The sequence below is a fragment of the Chrysochloris asiatica genome, unplaced genomic scaffold (genome assembly GCF_000296735.1).
Source record: "Chrysochloris asiatica unplaced genomic scaffold, ChrAsi1.0 scaffold00006, whole genome shotgun sequence".
NCBI lineage: Eukaryota > Metazoa > Chordata > Mammalia > Afrosoricida > Chrysochloridae > Chrysochloris > Chrysochloris asiatica.
The window spans coordinates 17,138,414-17,156,714 of record NW_006408524.1 but is presented as its reverse complement, the minus strand read 5'-3'; positions in this window follow the sequence as shown (position 1 = coordinate 17,156,714).

The window sequence follows — 18,301 nt, the reverse complement described above, 5'->3', positions numbered from 1 at the left end:
AGCCTTGGAAACCCTGTACAGGGTCGCTATGAGTCGGAACCGACTCCACGGCACATAACAACAACAACAACGGTATTAGAGCAGTCCCAAGGTGAGCATCTCAAAATCTATCCTTGATCCTCACAGACCTTGCGTCTCTCCCAATTTTGGGTATCACACATGATGGAAGTATTTCCTACTTACCTATTATTGTATAGTTAAACTCTAACTCTTTTAAGTTGTAACATGATGTTTTTCTTCCTTATCTTTATCTGAAGGAATGGAAAGAGTGTTTGCTTTTGAGAAACCATACCGGGATCATGGAGGACCAGCTAACTTGGACGCCAGAGAATCATAAAATTTATATGCCGACCCTGTCTGTGAATAAAAGTCCTACCAACACAAAGTACAATAATACATCTTTACAGAGCTGACCTATTGAACGCCTGCACGTGTTTCTAATTTGCATGGGGCTGTTCTCTCAGTAGATTCCATTCCCCCTTAAAAACACACACATGCATAAGCACAAAACTTGATTTAAATGAAACAGACACCTTAAGAATCTTAACAAGTAGAGTTGACCTTTGAACACAGTTTTACAAAACTGTATTGTGCTCCCCAAGTGTTGCCATGGGGCCTTGGACAGATGGATGGATGACAACCCTCTTCCTGCCATCGATGGCCAACCACAGGTATTAGATTCAGAGGGGAACAAAACCCACAAGATCCAGGGACCAGAGAGATTGGGACAAATTCAATGGATGCCGTTTTCACCACTGGGCTGGGCTGTAATCAAAAGCTCTTCATTTTTCCTGCAAACTCATATCATGCACTTCTTCCCACTTGATATAAAGAGCAACTCTTCTGTGAAAACCAAACCTGTATGTACAGCAACATGTGTGTTCACATGCAGGGTCATGCTTAGATGCCTACATCTTCTCATACACATGTGCTGACTGATCAAGTGTTCAGGTTCATTGCAATACCATAGATTGATTTTAAGGAATAAGATAACAGAGTAAGATGCACAAAATCTCCCTGGAGCACAATTTGAGATTTTTTTCTAAAGTCCCATTGATACCTTTAAATGACTTGGGTCATCTTTTGTCTGTTATTTCTCATAGAGTGTCAGGGACAAAAGTGTTGCTCAGGAGGGACCATTTGTCTGGAACAGGCAAATCCACAGAGACAGACAGCAGATTAGCAGTTGCCAGAGGCTGGGGGCAAGGGAACTATAGGGAGCAACTGCTAATAGGTACAGATTTCTTTTTAGAGTGATGGAAATGTTCTGGAATTAGATCGTGGTTGTGGTCCCTGAGTGGTGCAGTTTTAGTTTAACGGCTGGGAGCTGGAACCTACCCAACGGCACCACAGAAAAAAGACTTGGAGATCTGCTTCTGTCAAGGTTGTTATTGTTGTTGTTAAGTGCCATCGAGTCAGTTCTGACTCATAGTGACCCTTATGGGGTTTCAGAGGAGCAGCTGGTGAGTTTAAACCACAGACCTTGAGGTTCAAACCAACCTTGCAGTCCAGTGCATTATTCCGCAGCGCCACAACAAAACAAAACCCTTTGGAGCACGGTTTTATACTGCAACACATGGTGTGGTTGAGGTTGTGTGCCGTGGAGTCGGTTCTGACTCATAGTAACCCTGCTTAGGGTTTCTAAGGCTGTAAATCTTTACAGGAGCAGAAAGCCTCATCTTTCTCCTGCAGAACAGCTGGTAGTTTCGAACTGCTGACCTTGAGGTTACTGCTAAGCTACCGGAGCTCAGTCAGGACTGACTTCAAGTCAAGGGCCTTGGTTTTGGGTTTGGGATGGTTGAACAACACTATGAAAGTACTAAAAGCCTCAGACTGGTACACTTTTAAATAGTTAAAATGGTGAACTTTGTGTGAGATAAATTTGACCTCTATTAAAAAATTAAAAAGAGGGTGCTTGAGCTAAGGGTGTTAAGTCCTTTGTGAGTGTCAGATCTCCTGAGAGCTAGAGAACAGTGGGGGTGGGTGCATCCTGGAGATTGCAAAGAACCCTGGTGGCACTGTGGTACAAGCAGTAGACTGCTAATCATATTGTCTGTGGTTCAAACCCACTAGCCACTCCATGGGAGAAAGATGAGGCTGTCTGCTCTCCTAAAGATGTATAGTTTCAGAGACCCTATATAGGGTCACTATGAGTCAGAACTGGCTTGGTGTCAGTGGTGGCACAATACTTCCAGGGCCAGGGACAATTTTGGTATTGGAGTTGTTGTTGTTGTTAAGTGTCGTTGAATCGGTTCTGTCCCACAGCAATCCTGGATAGGGTTTCCGAGGAGCTTGAACCACTGACCTTGCAGTTGAAACTGACTCTGCAGTCCAGCGCATGAACCCACAGTGCCACACCAGGACTCCACTGGAGAGAGGCAGGTACATAATCTCAGAGCCTGGTGGGAACATGCCCTACACACAGACGTGAGTGGCCCAGGAGGCAACCACTTACCTTTTTCCTTGTCTCTACTCCCTGCTCAAGCATAGTGCTTACAAGTTGGGCTACTAACCTCACGGTCAGTGGTTTGAAACTACCAGCCATACTGCAGGAGAAAGATGAGGCTTTCTGCTTCTGTAAAGATTTACAGCCTGGGAAACCCTGTACAGGGTCACTCAGAGTCAGACTCCATGGCACACCAGCACTCCCTCCCTGCCCACCTGCTGTCATTTGTCTGATCTTTCTAGCCTAAGGTGATGTTCTGCAGACTAAGAGCAGAGACTGCTCCCTAAAATACTGAGGTCAGAAATCCCAAAGCACATGCTCTGCTTTTCCCAGCTCAAGAGAAAATCCAGGTTAGAGGAAACCTAGTTCTGATGCCACGTGGTATAGTTTCTGATTTTGTGCATGGCTCATGGGATAGTCCCATGTAGCTGGTCCCAGTGGAAGAGCGTGGGATGATGCCTGCTTTCCTGGTTTTCCCGGGCCAGAGGTTTACCCACACATGGGGACATAATGTACATTTAGTCCTGACAAGAGAGCTTAGTGCCATTTATGAGTTCTGTTCAAGGGAAAACCAGTTTATTTCTGAAGTAAATCAAATTGTGCTTTTATTTGGAAAACTAGCAACTTGAGGACTGAGTAACTCATGTAGATTTTTTTGGTGTTGTTTAAATCAACTCTCTTATAAAGCATTAATATTAAGTCTGAATTTCCAAGTGTCATTTAGAAGGCTTTTTTCTTGGTGTGTGTGTGTGTGTTTTCCACTCTCTCACACAGAGGGACTGAAACCTTCTCCTGTGGCATAGGCTCTTTTGTCTTGAAAAATACCAGTAACGAATGCTATGAATTTCTGTATCGGAAATTCTGAATCACTCTGGGATCCACACGAGCCCCTTGATGAAAATGTGAAATTAATTTTGTACTAAATAAAACTTGAAAATGGTTTCAATTACAGGAAAGGGGGAAAAAATGTGACATGAAGACAGTAATTCCGCTGTCTCGTATTCTTGCTTGATTATTCTAGATAAAAATAAAAACCATCATTTCTAAACACTGTTCCATTTCATAAAGACATTGAGACTGTGAATGTTGGGGGCTGGTGATAATACAAACACGTCACCTTGGAAAGAGAGGCTGGGAAGACTTAGAGAAGGGCAGGGGAAGGGAAGCATGAAACCAACATTTATAGAACATTCATTTTATGCCAATGTCTTGGCTAGGAAGTTTCACATGTTCTCTCATTTAATAATCATGAAATAAATATTATGATCTCCATATTCTTCAAATAGAAAAAGGAAGGCTCAGAGATCGTATAAGACATCAAAAGTGGCACAGTTTGTGACTGGCGGAGCTGAAATTCAAACCCAGGTTCTCCTATTCTATGATAAAGCCTTTGTATTTCCACTCTCCCCCCCAAAAAACCCCAAAAAACCCCCAAAAAAAATATCATTGAAGAAACCCAGACCAGGTCCTTCCCCACCCCTTGCATAAGATATTTCTCTAGATGCTCCCTGTGCAGTATTTAACACTGGAAAATGATCTAGTCTCTTCAACCTGAATCCACTCACTAAAACCTGCAGTCTGATTGACTGTGTCATGTTGGACACTGCAGTGTGTCAGTTCACCTCACTGAGGGTCTTTTACCATCACTGACCCTCCACTTTGGCAAACATGATGGCCTCCTTCAGTAGTTCATACCCTTTGATGGCACAGGCAAGAGCAAGCAAATTAAAACCCTATGGGAACCTTCCAGGAGACTTTAAGAAGCAAGATGGAGTTAGAAAGCTGACAAAAGTTGAGGCTTTTCTTCCACTTTGTTGTTGTTGTTAAGTGCCGTTGAGTTAGTTCTGACCCATAGCGACCCTGTATAGGGTTTCCAAGGAGCGACTGGTGAGCTTGAACCACCAACCTTGTAGTTCAAACAATTTTGCAATCTGGTGCATTAACTCACAGCACCACACACTATTGTTGTTTTTAGGTGCCATTGAGTCATTACCGACTCATAGTGACCTTATGCACAGCAGAACGAAACACTGCCCGATCCTGGGCCAACCTCACTACTGTTGCCATGCTTGAGTCTATCGATGCTGCCACTTGGCCAATCCATCTCGTTGGGGCTCTTCCTCTTTATCTTTGACCCAAACACGATATCCTTCTCCAGCGACTGGTCCATCCTGACAATATGTCCGAAGTACCACACACTAGGAGCTACCAAACTCTTGATGCACTCACATAAGTGTGTGTATGTGTGTGTCCTGACTTACATTGCATCCAAGTTACGACAAAGCATGTGCTCCAATCAAATTTTCCATGATCTGCTTTTGTTTTTTGGTACATCTTATCATTAGTAATACTACGTACAATGTTGCAGTGTGTAATTTGCTGATGTCATCATATCTACAAGTGTATACGTAATGTTTCCAACCCTCAAAGACAAATAAAGATACTGATAATAAAAGGAAATAATAATGAAAATTTTAAAGAAAAGAGAGGTGCTCAACACATGTCAGAATCAACTTGTAATAGAGTCATCAGAATGGAGTCCTGTCATAAGTCAGGGACTACCTGTACATACATGTTGAATATTGATTGCAATATAACGTATGGTCATTGACGTTATTTGAAAAACAGCGTTGTGATGGAATTTCACGTCCATTTCAAGGAAGAGGCCTGAGTGGAAATGGTTTCTTGAATATACTTTGAAAGTGATGCCACTTGGGTTTCTTGCATTTATCTACTACTCTGTCAAGAGAGGGTCAACATCAGGGCAGCGAGTGGGAAACATTTTCCCACTCTAACATTCTTAAACATTCTGTTGTTTGTCAAAGCAAGCTGTTTGTAAGAGCTAATTTTTCCAGAATGAAATGTAAGTGTTTCATTGCTAGTGTCTAGTGCCACCTAGCCTAGAGCTGATGAGTAAATAAAGGAGGAATGAGTGCTGCTATGTCCACACAAAGAGACTCACACAGGCTGAAGTCAGATGCTATGCCAGTGAGTGGCCCAGTGACCACCCTGGGTGCCAATCACTCACCTGCTTTGAGTTTTCTCAGTTATTCAGTGTACTTTCCACTGTGTCCTCTCATGTCACCCCGTGAGGCAGGTGGAAGGGCAGAGGATAAATGAAGTCTTCACTTGGATCCCTAGGCTGCATCAGGTACTGGGCTAAATGCTTTCACTTGGTCTCATTTCAGATGGTCTCCAGGACTCCTCTAGAAGGGTTCAGTAATTTTCTTTGTTGCAGGTGAGGAAGCTAAACTTTTGTCAGACATGGGCCCCGTATCTTGTTAGCTGTGCCTGATTGTGAATGTTTACAGTGTGTTGAGGAGAATTAGACATGAAAGAGAATGGGGGCAGGGGGGTATGATCCATTTGAGATTGTTGTTGTAGTTAAGTGCCATTGAGTCAGTTCCAACTATTAGCGACCTTATATAGGGTTTCTGAAAAGCAGCTGGTGTGTTTGAACCGCTGCCCTTACAGTTCCAATAGAACATGCGGTCCAGGGCTTATCCTACAGCACCGTACCAAGACACCTCCTTATGTACATATGTTAAAGAACAGAGCATAAACCTTAAGATCAATCATGGTAAGGTAATTTGGCATTTTTGGAGGATGGGATGGAATTTTACCTACTGTTTATACCTAAGTATCACCACACAAAGAACATGTCCTCTGATGTATGCCTTAATTCTGGACCATTTCTTGCTGCTTATGTAATCTGGTCATTTACCTGTACAATGGACATATTGCTGGGCTACTTAAAAAATGCTAGAAAAGCATTGCAATGTTGCAAGTCCATTTGTTTGGCGAATCAATCAGGTTTTCAGGCCCAGTAAAAACAAACCTAAACAAAATGCAAGGGGCTTGAAAATGATCACTATGATATGGAAGTGGAAGATAATATTATAAATAGACTCTTTCCATCAGAATCCCTGGTAGCATGAATTCTAGTTGACTCAGGAAGTGGATGTCTGCTTCCGCCTTTGAATGAACTCATATGGGGTGTGGTTCTATTCTAACACACACAGGGTCTCCATGAGTCAGAGTGGACATGCATGTACTTGTTTTTGTGTTGTTTGTTTGCTTTAAATCTTAAAGAAAATGTTGAAACAGCTTCTTTTTTTTTTTTTTTTTTTCTCAAGGCTTATTTGGTGAAATTGTTTTCAAGCCATGTTTCTTGGAATTCCAGGGTTCCTTGGAGGACCTTACATGGAGATCCCCGTGAGGGAGGGGAATGGTTAATTTGGAGTGGTCTCAAGAGTCCTGGTGTGGCACTGAAGGATAATCCACTGGACCACAGGTCTGTTTGAACTGAAGAGTCAGCAATTCAAACCTACCAGCCAGCGCTCCATGGAAACCCTGAACAGGGTCATTATGAGTCAGAACAAACTGAACGACACTTAGCATCAACAACTCAGCTGTTTCTACCCACCCTTTCCACCTTAACTTTGATCAGAACAGCTCTACTTTGATTGGTTTTATGTATTGACTTTCCCAATTAGGTTTAGTTTGGAAAAACTACATTGTAACGCAGAACAGTTTAAAATCAAAACTCTAGGAATGGTAGCTCTTGGAATCCAACACAAAAAGGCCTTTTCCAAGGAGATTTACCTTAAGGTTAGTAAACTTGGGGAATGTCACCTGAGAATTATGAGCCAAAGTATAGGGAAGCATACTTACCTTACTAAAATGATGTCGGCTTCCAGAGTTAAATAAAAAGGAAGGGAGAAAGAAGGGAAATTAGAAGGGAGGGGGAGGGAGGGGGAGGGAGGAAGAAATGAAGAAACAAGAAGGAGAGAGAGAACGAAAAGAAAGACCACATTGTGAACGCAGAGCATATCAGAAAAAGAACAAAAGTGTGGCAATATCAGCAGTGAACTCAGACTGCCTTTAGCCCACAAACTTGGTGATTGGAGCTCTCTGATGAGGCAGACAGAATCATGGAAGACTGCCAGGAAATTCTGGACATCAAATTGCTTTTGCTAAGCCAGCCCAGCGGTGTAGTAAAGAGCTAAGGAGTCCCAAGAGAGAGGTGGGAAAGGACTGGTCTCTGTTTCTGTATCCCTGATGTGGGCCTTTTTCGATTAGGAAGTGGAGTGTGAAGGAAGTTATCGGGGGTGAAATCAACTCAGCAAGAAACCTTTTTAGACCAAAGCCCAAGGAAAGCTAATAAAACCAGTTGGGCTACTTCATGCTTATCATATACTGTGCATGTAGGTCAGCTCCCTTTACAACAAAGACAGACACTCCCTCACCCCCCAAATAAAAACTCAGTTCTATAAAAGGATTTTCAAACCCCATAGGATGGCCCAGGTTTTTCAAGGGACCATGAAACTCTAGTACAATCGAAAAATGTGGCATGCTATTTCTAGATTACTGAGTGAAATGAAATGTTGCCTATTGTATGTGTTAGGCATTATGTTTAGCTGGGAGAGACAGAGACGCCAAAAGCAAAGGTGTAAACAAATAACAAGTTCTATTTTTCTTAGGTAACAAACAGGCTAGAGGTGAACAGTTGCTGGTCTTGGAACCGCAGCTCAGGTAATCAGGATCCAGGTTCCTACTGTTCTTTTGGCATTCTTTGTCTTTGTAGAGCATGGTTTCTTTGCTTCTCATTTGGCACCTTCTCCAGGAAGGATGAAGAGAGCAAACAAAAGGTGAAACAGCAGGAGACGGTTCAGTCTGTGCTCCTCCTTTTCCCCACCCTACCCTCACATTTTATGGAGGTTTTCTGGATGCACCATCCAAGTGCTTCAGATTATATTAAATTTGATTAGAATGATGTTGAATGGTCATTCCATCTGCGTAAGGAACTGGGAAATATAGCCCAGTTAGCCAGGCATGTTGTTGTCTCCAACAAAACTGGGGTTCTCCTTTAAGAATGAGGAGAAGATACGTCAGTCTGTCAAAGAGGAGCCTCTGTCAGACCTATTAGAAAGTTCCTAACTCTGAATCCTCCAGGCACATCCATAGCACACCCTTGCTTGATTATTCTACTTTCTAAGCACTTAGTTGTCACTGTGGTTTTCTTTTTCTATTTAAAATGGATTATGTATGCTCTTCTTCATGGGCTCAGGTTCCTCACTGGAACATCACATCACATCACATAGATTTATGTACCAGGTACATCTCTTTACTGGTGAATGGCGATCACAAGGGAAACTCAAAGTCCCACCACTTATGAGGGGGATGATAAAAAAAGCAAAGCCCACCCTAGTGGGTGGCCACTGGACTCAGATAATAATAAGGCTTTGCTGTCAGTAGTTAGAGGGGCACCAGCTCTGACATTCCTACTGATAGCTGATATGACTGAGAAATGGCATATTCCTGGTCTCAGTTATATTACAAATTGTTCTTGCTAATTTCTGATGGGTCCTCTGCCTTAATTGCCACAACAGATGTTTCACACTTCCTGTGCCTTTCCCAAGTTTGGTCTCTATTCTTGTCCCCTCCTCACTAGCCAATTACTTTAAATCCCACTTTATCAAAAGAAAATTTCTTTTAAAATAAGTCGTTATTTGACTTGAACTCTGTTGCTGCACTTGAGAAATCACTGTGGATTTTCAGTGTTCCTCTTTGTTTCATTCAGACTCTGAGGAATTCAGTTCCCTCTTCCAGACAAGGCTTTCCCCTGGCTCGTGACTCCATCTCTCTCTTGCCTTTTTCAGCATCACCACCTTGACTTCTCTCCTTTGTACTTTGAGTCTTTTCATCTCAACTTGAACCTTCTTCTTCGTCTATAAACATGTCCTAACTGTGGTATTATGTAAGCCACATTCTCTCTCTCCTTCCTTTTACAGCAGGCTGACTGAATCCCCTTCTCAAAGGTTCCTTCAATATTGCGCTCTTTTTTTTTTTTAAGTTCTAATACTCACTCTACCCACTTAGGAATGGTCATACTGGCCTTCCCCCTTAGGTTTAGTTTGTAAAAATAACTCTGGAAAGGTAGGTTTTTGTTGTTGTTAAGTGCTTTTGAGTCAGTTCCGAATCATAGTGACCCTGAATAGGGTTTCTGAGAGCAGCTGGTTAAATGTTGACCTTTCCATTCAAACCAACTTTGCAGAGGAGCACATTAACCCACAGTGCCACATCAGGACTCTTGGAAAGCTCTAAATAATTCAGACAAAAAAAAAAAAAAAAACCAGAACAAAACAAAAACAGAAGATTGTCTCTTTATAATTTCTATTTTTTTTTTTTTCTGATTTTCTTATACCAAGCTTATCTAGCTTTTTGTAATCAGAAACATAGTTTAAAATTGGATAAACATCTGACCTGGAAAAGCAAATAAAATAGTGGAATAGAAGACAAGAGAGTTGAACATCAGTTGTTTCTTCACAACTTACCAAATGCCGCTGGACTTGTTTCTTCATCCCCAAAATGGCAACCATCCAATTTCCTTACCTCCCACAACTTATATGCGAATTAAACAGATTAACCATTCTTCTCAAACTATCTCTTGTAAGGACCTATTTCTTTCTTTCTCTTTATTCATTTTTACTATTAACAAACACCAGTTTATTTGGATGTGCATTTTTATGTCAGCTCCTTATCCTGTTCCAGCATCCCATGCAGATCACTGTATTACATTTAATCATTACATAATTTAGGTGCCACTTGGCTGGGACAGTTTCTCAGATTTTTCTTGTTTTTTGTTGAGGTTGACAGTTTGGAGGAGTACTATCCAGGCATTTTGTAGAAAGTCACTGTATTTGGATTTGGCTTTTGTTTTATGATAGGACTGGGGTATGAGTAATTGGAAGAAAGACCACAGAGACAAAGTGCCATTCTCATCACCTCATACCAAAGGACCCTTACTATTAACATGACTTCACTATTGATGTTAACTTTGATCACCTGGCTGAGGTATTTGTTTCTCTTTTATTTTATACATCGTCCTATTGCATACTAGGAAAGAGGTCATGTCATATGCACCCCACCATGCCAACTCAATAAACAAAAAGTTGATTGGGGGTGGTGGTGATCCATGCCAACTCAATAAACAAAAAGTTGATTGGGGGTGGTGGTGATCCTGGCAAACACCAGTAGGGGATGGGGAGGTGAGACAGGAAGAGGAAGGAAGTGACTAGTGTCACCCCTATGAATAAGTAGAACTTCATCTGTTTGGTTTTTTTCCTGGCTCCAATCCCTTGCTTGGAGGTTATGCAAACTGCCACAAAATTGTCTAAATACTTACTCTAGGTTTTCGTATTTGTCAAAGACTGGTAGAAGTTTTGGGATGGACAAGGGTTCAGGAACCACACTTTGAGAAATATGCTAGATCATATAATGTTGTTAAGTTCTGTTGAGTCAGTTCTGACTCACAGCAAGCCTGTATAGAGTTTCTGAGAAACAGCTGGTGGATTTGAACCACTGCCCTTGATCCTACAGCAGCACACCTGGACTCTGCTTTTGTTGTTAATTGCTGTTCCATTATCTGTGACCCCTGGGACATTCTGTGTAACAGAATGACATTGTCCCCCTCTGCTCCATCTTCACATCATTGGCATGTTGAACTGACTGTTGTGGGTATTGAGTCAACCCCTCTCACTAAGGGCTTCTTTCGTGGTCACTGACCCTCTACTTTACTGAATATAATGTCTTTTTTGAGTGAGTGGTACAAAGTTAATGAGCTGAAGTCTGGCCATCACAATGTGTTGGGAACCTTCTGGCTTCACTTCTTCTGAGATGGATTTGTTTTGTTTTTCTGGCAGTCCATGGTGTATTTAGTATCCTTCTCCATACTATTTGAATGCATCAGTTCTTTTCTTCCCTTTTCACTGCCCAGCCTTTTCACCTGTATGAAGCAATTGAAAAGGCCAAGACTTGGGTCAAGTGCACCTTAGTCATCAGAATGACATCTTTTCTTTCTAAAACTTTCAAGAGATTTTTTACAGCAGATTTGTCCAATACAATATGTCATTGATTCCTTGATTGCTGCTCCCGTGGACATTGACTGTTGACCTAACTAGAATAAAATCATTGGCCATGCCAATGTTTTTTTTTTCTCCAAAAGAATAAAATACAGGAGCAATGACTTAAAATTAAAAACAAATCTGATTTGGAATCATCGCAGTCAGAGGAAAGAATATTTTCAATTCCTTCATTCGATAGATGGGGTAGCAAAGTCTTTGAAGATGTGAGAGTTTGGCAAGTGAATGCTAAGTCCAAATCTCCTGTCCCCAATCAGAACCCGTCCCACCCTTGGACACTGATCAGAATCACTTCAGGTACCCCCACAAAGAGCAAGGAAAGCAAACAGGCCTGGGAAGAGGAGAAGGCTTAGAGTTACAGTGAAGCTAAATATCTCCCCAACTTTCTGACCTACTGCTGCCATGTAAGCTGAGCAGCTGAGAAAATGAAAATATGTAAGGAGAAGTGGAGGCAACAACTGAGAGATAATTGGTATTCTCATAATTGGAGGTCATTTGTGCTTGAAAAGATAAATATGTTATTGTCCCCTTTACATGGTTCCAGTCAGCCTGTCCCAGTGGTCAAAGAGAAAGAAATTCAGAGCTGAGAACGGAAAACAAATTGGTGAGGGTTGAGTCCCCTCCTCCCCGCCATGTCTACCACTGTTCCCTCCAATTTTTTTTTTTTTAAAGAACGGAGATGTGGGTGAAGGGCTAGAGAAACAAGAAATCAGGGATATAGAAGAGGTTTATTCATTTGGCTCCCTTTTCTATGGAAATGTATTTGGGATTAAATTAGACATGACATTTAGTAGACTCCCAGTGGAAAAATATTTTCTTATGATACCTGAAGGGGCTCCGGGAAAATGTATCATAAGAGTTCTTGATGGAACAGCTTGGCAACCAGGCATGGCTAGACCAAGACACAGTGGGAAGATCACATGGCGGACAGCGGTACAGGGTCCACCGTGGGAGGAAGAAGGGTTTCTGAGACTCTTGTCTGTTCTTGTTGTTACCTTCTGTTGACTTGGTTCTTACTCATGGCAACCCCATCCATAATGTAAGGAAAAGCTCCGTGATCCTGCATAACCCCCATGCTCATCAGAGCTTTGTGATCTCTGGCATTGTCATTGGCTGATTTTCGGAAGTCGATCATCAAGTCCTTCTTCCTTTGTCCTTCTGGAAGTTCCACTGAAACCCATTCAGCATCACAGCAACATGCAAGCTTTACTGACAGTTGGGTAGAAGCTGTCCAAGAGGTCCAATGACTAAGAATCAAACCCAGTCTCTTGTATTGACTCCACGGCACACCCCACCCACCCACCCCACCCACCACCAAAAGAGCTTTGTAACACTTTTCTGAGCAGGGCGAAGGCCAAGGGACCACATGGCTGAGAGGCTGAAGACAAGAGTGAGGCATGCCTACAGTACAGCAGAGAAGAGGCATTCCTGACTGAAGAACTGCTGCATCCTGAGTTGGTTCTGATCCTCAGTTGTACCCTGTTCCCTAATAACCCCTATAATCTTGAGTATTATTATGAGTTCTTTGTGACCATTGCAATGGTTTATTCCACCCAGATGTGAAACAGAGAGTGCTGTAGGAGAGATAGTTGGTGTCAGAATGTGGTAAAGAAGGTTGTGGGGTGGAGGCATGTCTGACTTCCACTTCATAGGAATCTGCCTTAGGCTAGTTTTATTTGATTGTACTTGCCCCTTGTGAAGCCAGAGGACATCAGACATGGCCCACCACACGGTTTTGCAGTTGTCCAAGAGTCCTGGTGTGGTGCTGTGGGTTAGTGCGCTGGACTGCAAAGTTGATTTGATCTAAAAGGCCAGCAGTTCAAGCTAACCAGTTGCTCCTCAGAAACCCTATACAGGGACACTATGGGTCAGAATTGACTTGACAACATTTAACAACAATAACAATATATCTGACTCTACTTTTATCCCTCTAGGGATCAGACTCTCCATCAGATTACTCTCTGGATTTCCCTTAGCGCTGGAGTCAGGGACAATTAGTTGACTAATAATAAACTTGCTACTTGAGCTCTTTCACAAAATCTTATTATGCAAAACCTTTAACTCAAAAGACAGTAGTTGATTTTACATGCGTAAAGAGCAGCGTAGCTGTCAGGAAAATCCACTGCTGAGTGTGAGTGGGATGGGATGGGATTTCCTTGGTACTCAAGGATTTTATGGTTAAACACAGAAGCCTTTTGCATGCATGTGAAATCTTTTTCTTAAAAGACTAACCTCAGGTTTGTTAATTGAAGATAGACTACAAGAGTTGAAACTTTTGCACACTTTTTCTCACCCCTGGCTCAGGAAGTGTTATTTTGAGCCTAGAACACAACCAAGAAACGGACAGCTTCCGAACTACCAGAGGATATTTTCAGATGTGCCTTTTGTTTAACCCTTTAAAAAATTTTTTTCCCCTCAATCTTGCCCAGGAACAAGACCAAAACCCCAGACTTCTGAAATAGTTCAAAGTATGGGAAACAACAACAAACTATATTGTTGTTAAGTCAGTTCCAATTCATGGTGACCCTACGTGTTACAGATCAGACCTGCTTCATAGAGTTTTCTTGACTGTGGTACAACTGAATGGGTTTGAGGATCCAACCTTTAGGGTAGCATCATGACACTAGGCGTCCTTCAAAGAATGGGAAGACATGCTTAAACAAAGAAACTAAAAGAATACAGAAAAAGACTTGTTTTTTGTGTGTGTGAGTGTTCTTATTTCATCAGTTTTTACTGACCCTCTCTTATCCAGAATTCTTTGCCATGTCTTTGAGAAGAGGTAAAGGAAGTAGGTAACTTTGAAGCTAAGGTTCATGAAGTCCTTGGGACCAGAAGAGTCTTCATCCTCAAACATTCTAAATGTGCTTCCCTTACCTGAAAAGTATTTCGTGGCTTGTCTCAAGCATTTATTTTTCTCTCATATTACTATGCTCCCTCCCAACCCCCAAATACTATTGGAATCTGAAATGGAATCACATCATAAGTCAACTTGGAGCACTGGAGTCTTGATAATACTTGGTCTTCCCAAGTAGGAAGATTGTATGTCTTTCCATCTTTTCAAATCTTTTCTCATGTCCCTTACTTAGATTTTAAGCTTGTCCTAATATAGGAATATAATAAGGACATTTTCTTGATTTCATCTTTCAAACTTTTGTATTGCTGTGGATATAGTTGGATTTGATGTTGAGAATACGCATGCATGCCCCAATTTCTTTTTTAAAAAGGGAAGGTCCTGGGATTAGGAGAGTGGGCTAAATCCCTGTACTAAAGTTTCCATCAGCATCACTTCAAAGGCATTCCCTTGTGGCCATCAAGGTCCCTGGTCAAACCAAGAAAACAAATGTGGTGCTGTTGTGTAGATTCCAATGCACATCAGCTCCATGGCTTATAGTGTAGAATTGTTTCCCAGAGGTTTGGGGTTGTTATTTTACAGAAGTAGGCCATGGACCTTTCTTCCATGGGGCTTCTGGGTGGGGTCAAACCACTACCCTTTAGGCTAGTACTCCAGCACAAACCATTTGCCTCAACAAGGGACCTTAGAGTTCCTGGTTCAAAACCCAAACCCACTGCCATCCAGTAGATTCCAACATATAGTGACCCTATAGAATAGCATATAATTGCCACATAGGGTTTCCAAGAAGCCCTCGTAATGCTGTGGGTTAGGTGTTAGGCTGCTACCCAAAAGGTGGGTGGTTCAAACCCACCAATTGTTCCACAGGAGAAAGATGAAGCTGACGGCTCCCTTAAAGATTTACAATCTCAGAAACACCAAGGAGCAGTTCTACTCTGACCTGTATGGTCACTAGGAGTTGGAATTGATTCAATGGCATTGGGTTTATAGTGTTTTCAAGAATGTAATCTTTTGGAAGCAGATCGTCATATCTTTCTCCCAGAGTGGCTATTGGGCTAGTTGTTGTTAAGTGCCGTCGAATCGGTTCCGACCCATAGCGACCCTGTACAGGGTTTCCAAGGCTGTAAATCTTTATGGGAGCAGAAAGCCTCATCTTTCTCCCACAGAGTGGCTGGTAGTTTCGGACTTCTGACCTTGTGGTTGGCAGCCTGATTCGTAACCACTACGCTACCAGGCTAGTAGCTGAGACTTTAACCATGGCACCACCATGATAATTCAGGAATTAAGGAACATAAGAGTGATAAGTAGATAGAGGGATTCTTGATCATCAGAAAGGTCTAGATCATGAATGACTTCCCCAAACTCAGTGGCTTCAGCAATTATTTCTTGCTGCCCACTATCGGCACGTTAGGCTGGGGCTCTGCACATCTAATGTGGGCTTGGCTGGACGCTCTACTTCAGGCTGTGGTCATTGGGTTGCTCTACTTCTCAGTTCAGTTCCGTACAAGAGGTCAGGTGGAACTTACGGTGCTGGGAGGTTTGGAACTGGAGCTGGAACACTGTCACTTCTACCTGCATGTCATTGGCTAAAGTAAGTCACATGGCTGAATTCAAAGTCAGGGTCTGTGCAGTTGTTTAGCTAAGCTGGGAATACATTTCCCAGATGCCCTGTCTCTGCATGTTTCTGAATTATGGTTGCGTAGTGGTTACGAATTGGGCTGCGAGCCTCAAGGTCAGCAGTTAGAAACTACCAGCTGTTCCACAGGAGAAAGATGAGGCTTTCTACTCCCGTAAAGATTTATAGCCTCAGAAACCCTGTACAGGATCACTATGAGTCGGACCTGACTCCACGGCACATAACAACAACAGCAATGTAACAGGAATTTGTACAAGGTTTGGAAAACAGTAAAGCCACAGTCATATTTATGACTATTGCAGCTCCTTGAGCTCCCAGCAGATCTCCTTCTGGTTCTTCAAAACCTGGGCCAGGTTCCTGGACAGCTCCCTGTTGAAATGTGCTAGCTCCTCCTCACATCTTCCACATCATACAGCCAGATAGCTTAAAGACAGTGATATATCTGCATGGGTCTAGTTCATCCCTGTGGGTTCACATCCATCTTTCTGTGCCATCTGCTGGCCCTGCTGGCCTCAGATGTAGCACCAGATGCAAGGACAACACCCTTACATGGACTGTGTAACTCACTCCCAAGATTGCATATTGTCTAATCCCTATAAGAAACTCATTATGTCCCTCATCATAAGGAGCCCTGGCAGTGTAGTGGGGTATGCATTGGACTACAAACAGTTTGAATCTACCAGCAACTCTGTGGGATAAAGATGAAGCACGTTGCTTCCATAAACATTTACAACCACAGAAGCCCTATTTAGGGTCACTATGAGTCAGAACTGATTCCACAGCACACACCCACCACCAACATCATGCCTCATCATGAATCTTCTTTTCTGAATGAGCCCTTACTGATGTGAGAGGGTATTATGGATTGAATTGGGTCCCCTTGAAATATGTGTTGGAATCCTAACTCCTATACTTATGGATGTAAGGAAGACCCTAGAAGAATTGATGCATTTGAGCTATGGTGTTGAAGAAGAAAACTGAAAGTGCCATGGGCTGCCAAAAGAACAAACAGATCTGTGTTGGAAGAAGTATAGCCAGACTTTGTCTCTCACACTTCAGACATATTGTCAGGAGGGACCAGTCTCTAGAGAACGACATCATGTTTGAAAAGTAGAGGGTCAAAGAGAAAGAGGAAGAGCCCCAATAAGATGGTTTGACACAGTGGCAGCAGCAATGGGTTCAAGTGCAGCAATGATTGTGAAGTTGGCACAGGACTAAGCAGTGGTTTGTTCTGTTGTATCCAGGGCCACTATGAGTTGATAATGACTCAATGCAGCTAACAACAACAACAACATCATACTTGTGGATATAATGAAATGAAATGTAGCTGTGTTACTGGTAATATAATGTAATGCAATGCAATTACTTTCCATAATGCAACGTAACATAGTATAATTAATCAATCAGTTAAGGTCATATCAATGTAGGTGGAATTTAGATCTAAATGTTATTGTGTTGATAAAGAGCAACATAAACACAGAGACACACCCGGGGAAGGTAGCTGCTGTCTGATGATGGGGGCAGATGAATCTACAATTCCAGAACCTCCAAGGATTCCTGGCTATTAGAAGCTTTAAGTAGACAAAGAAGGACTCCCTCCCCATCCAGACATACACTCGGATTTGGACTTCTGGCCTTGTGAACTTTGAGAAAATAAATTTGTGGTCGTTAAAGCCATCTACTTGTGATATTTCTGTTACAGCAGCGCTAGGGTACTGAACGTAGTTTGCTCATGATAAGGCACAGTAAGGCAGGGTGAAGCACTCTACTGTGGGTTCTGACAAAGTCCTTACAAGACAGAAGAACACCTACAAACCCTTTCTGAACAGTGTTTGAAAATGGTATTCAAGTTAACTTCCAAAGCTCAGCAAGCTTAATTACAAGTATTCATATGTAATGTAAAAGGTAGAAATAGGAAGACAGAAGACGAGTTTCTGCATTTGATCTGTGCTGTTGAGCATACCATGATTGTCAGAAGACAAACAAATCAGTCTTAGATGAAATATAGCCAGAACGCTCCTCTGTAGAAGCAAGGATGGCAAGACTTCATGTTGCTTACTCTGGACACATCATTGGCAAAGAACAATGCTAGAAAATGACATCGGGTTTGGTAAAGTAGAGGGACCGTGAAAATGAAAGGAAACTTCAATGACCCGGATGACACAATAGTCACAACAGTGGACTCAAATAGCCCTGAATCATGACAAGAGCACAGGACAATGTTTCATTCTGTTATTCACAAGGTCACCAAGAAGAGGAACCAACTCAATGGTAATTGACAACACATTTTAACTACAGATTTAGCATTGCTGCTCTCTTTATTTTTAAACAATCTAAGAGACTTCCACAGTACTGGTGTGGCACTGTAGGATAAGCACTGGACTGCTAACCACAAGGTTGGTGATTCAAACCCACCAGCCATTCCTCAGAAACCCTAGTCAGTT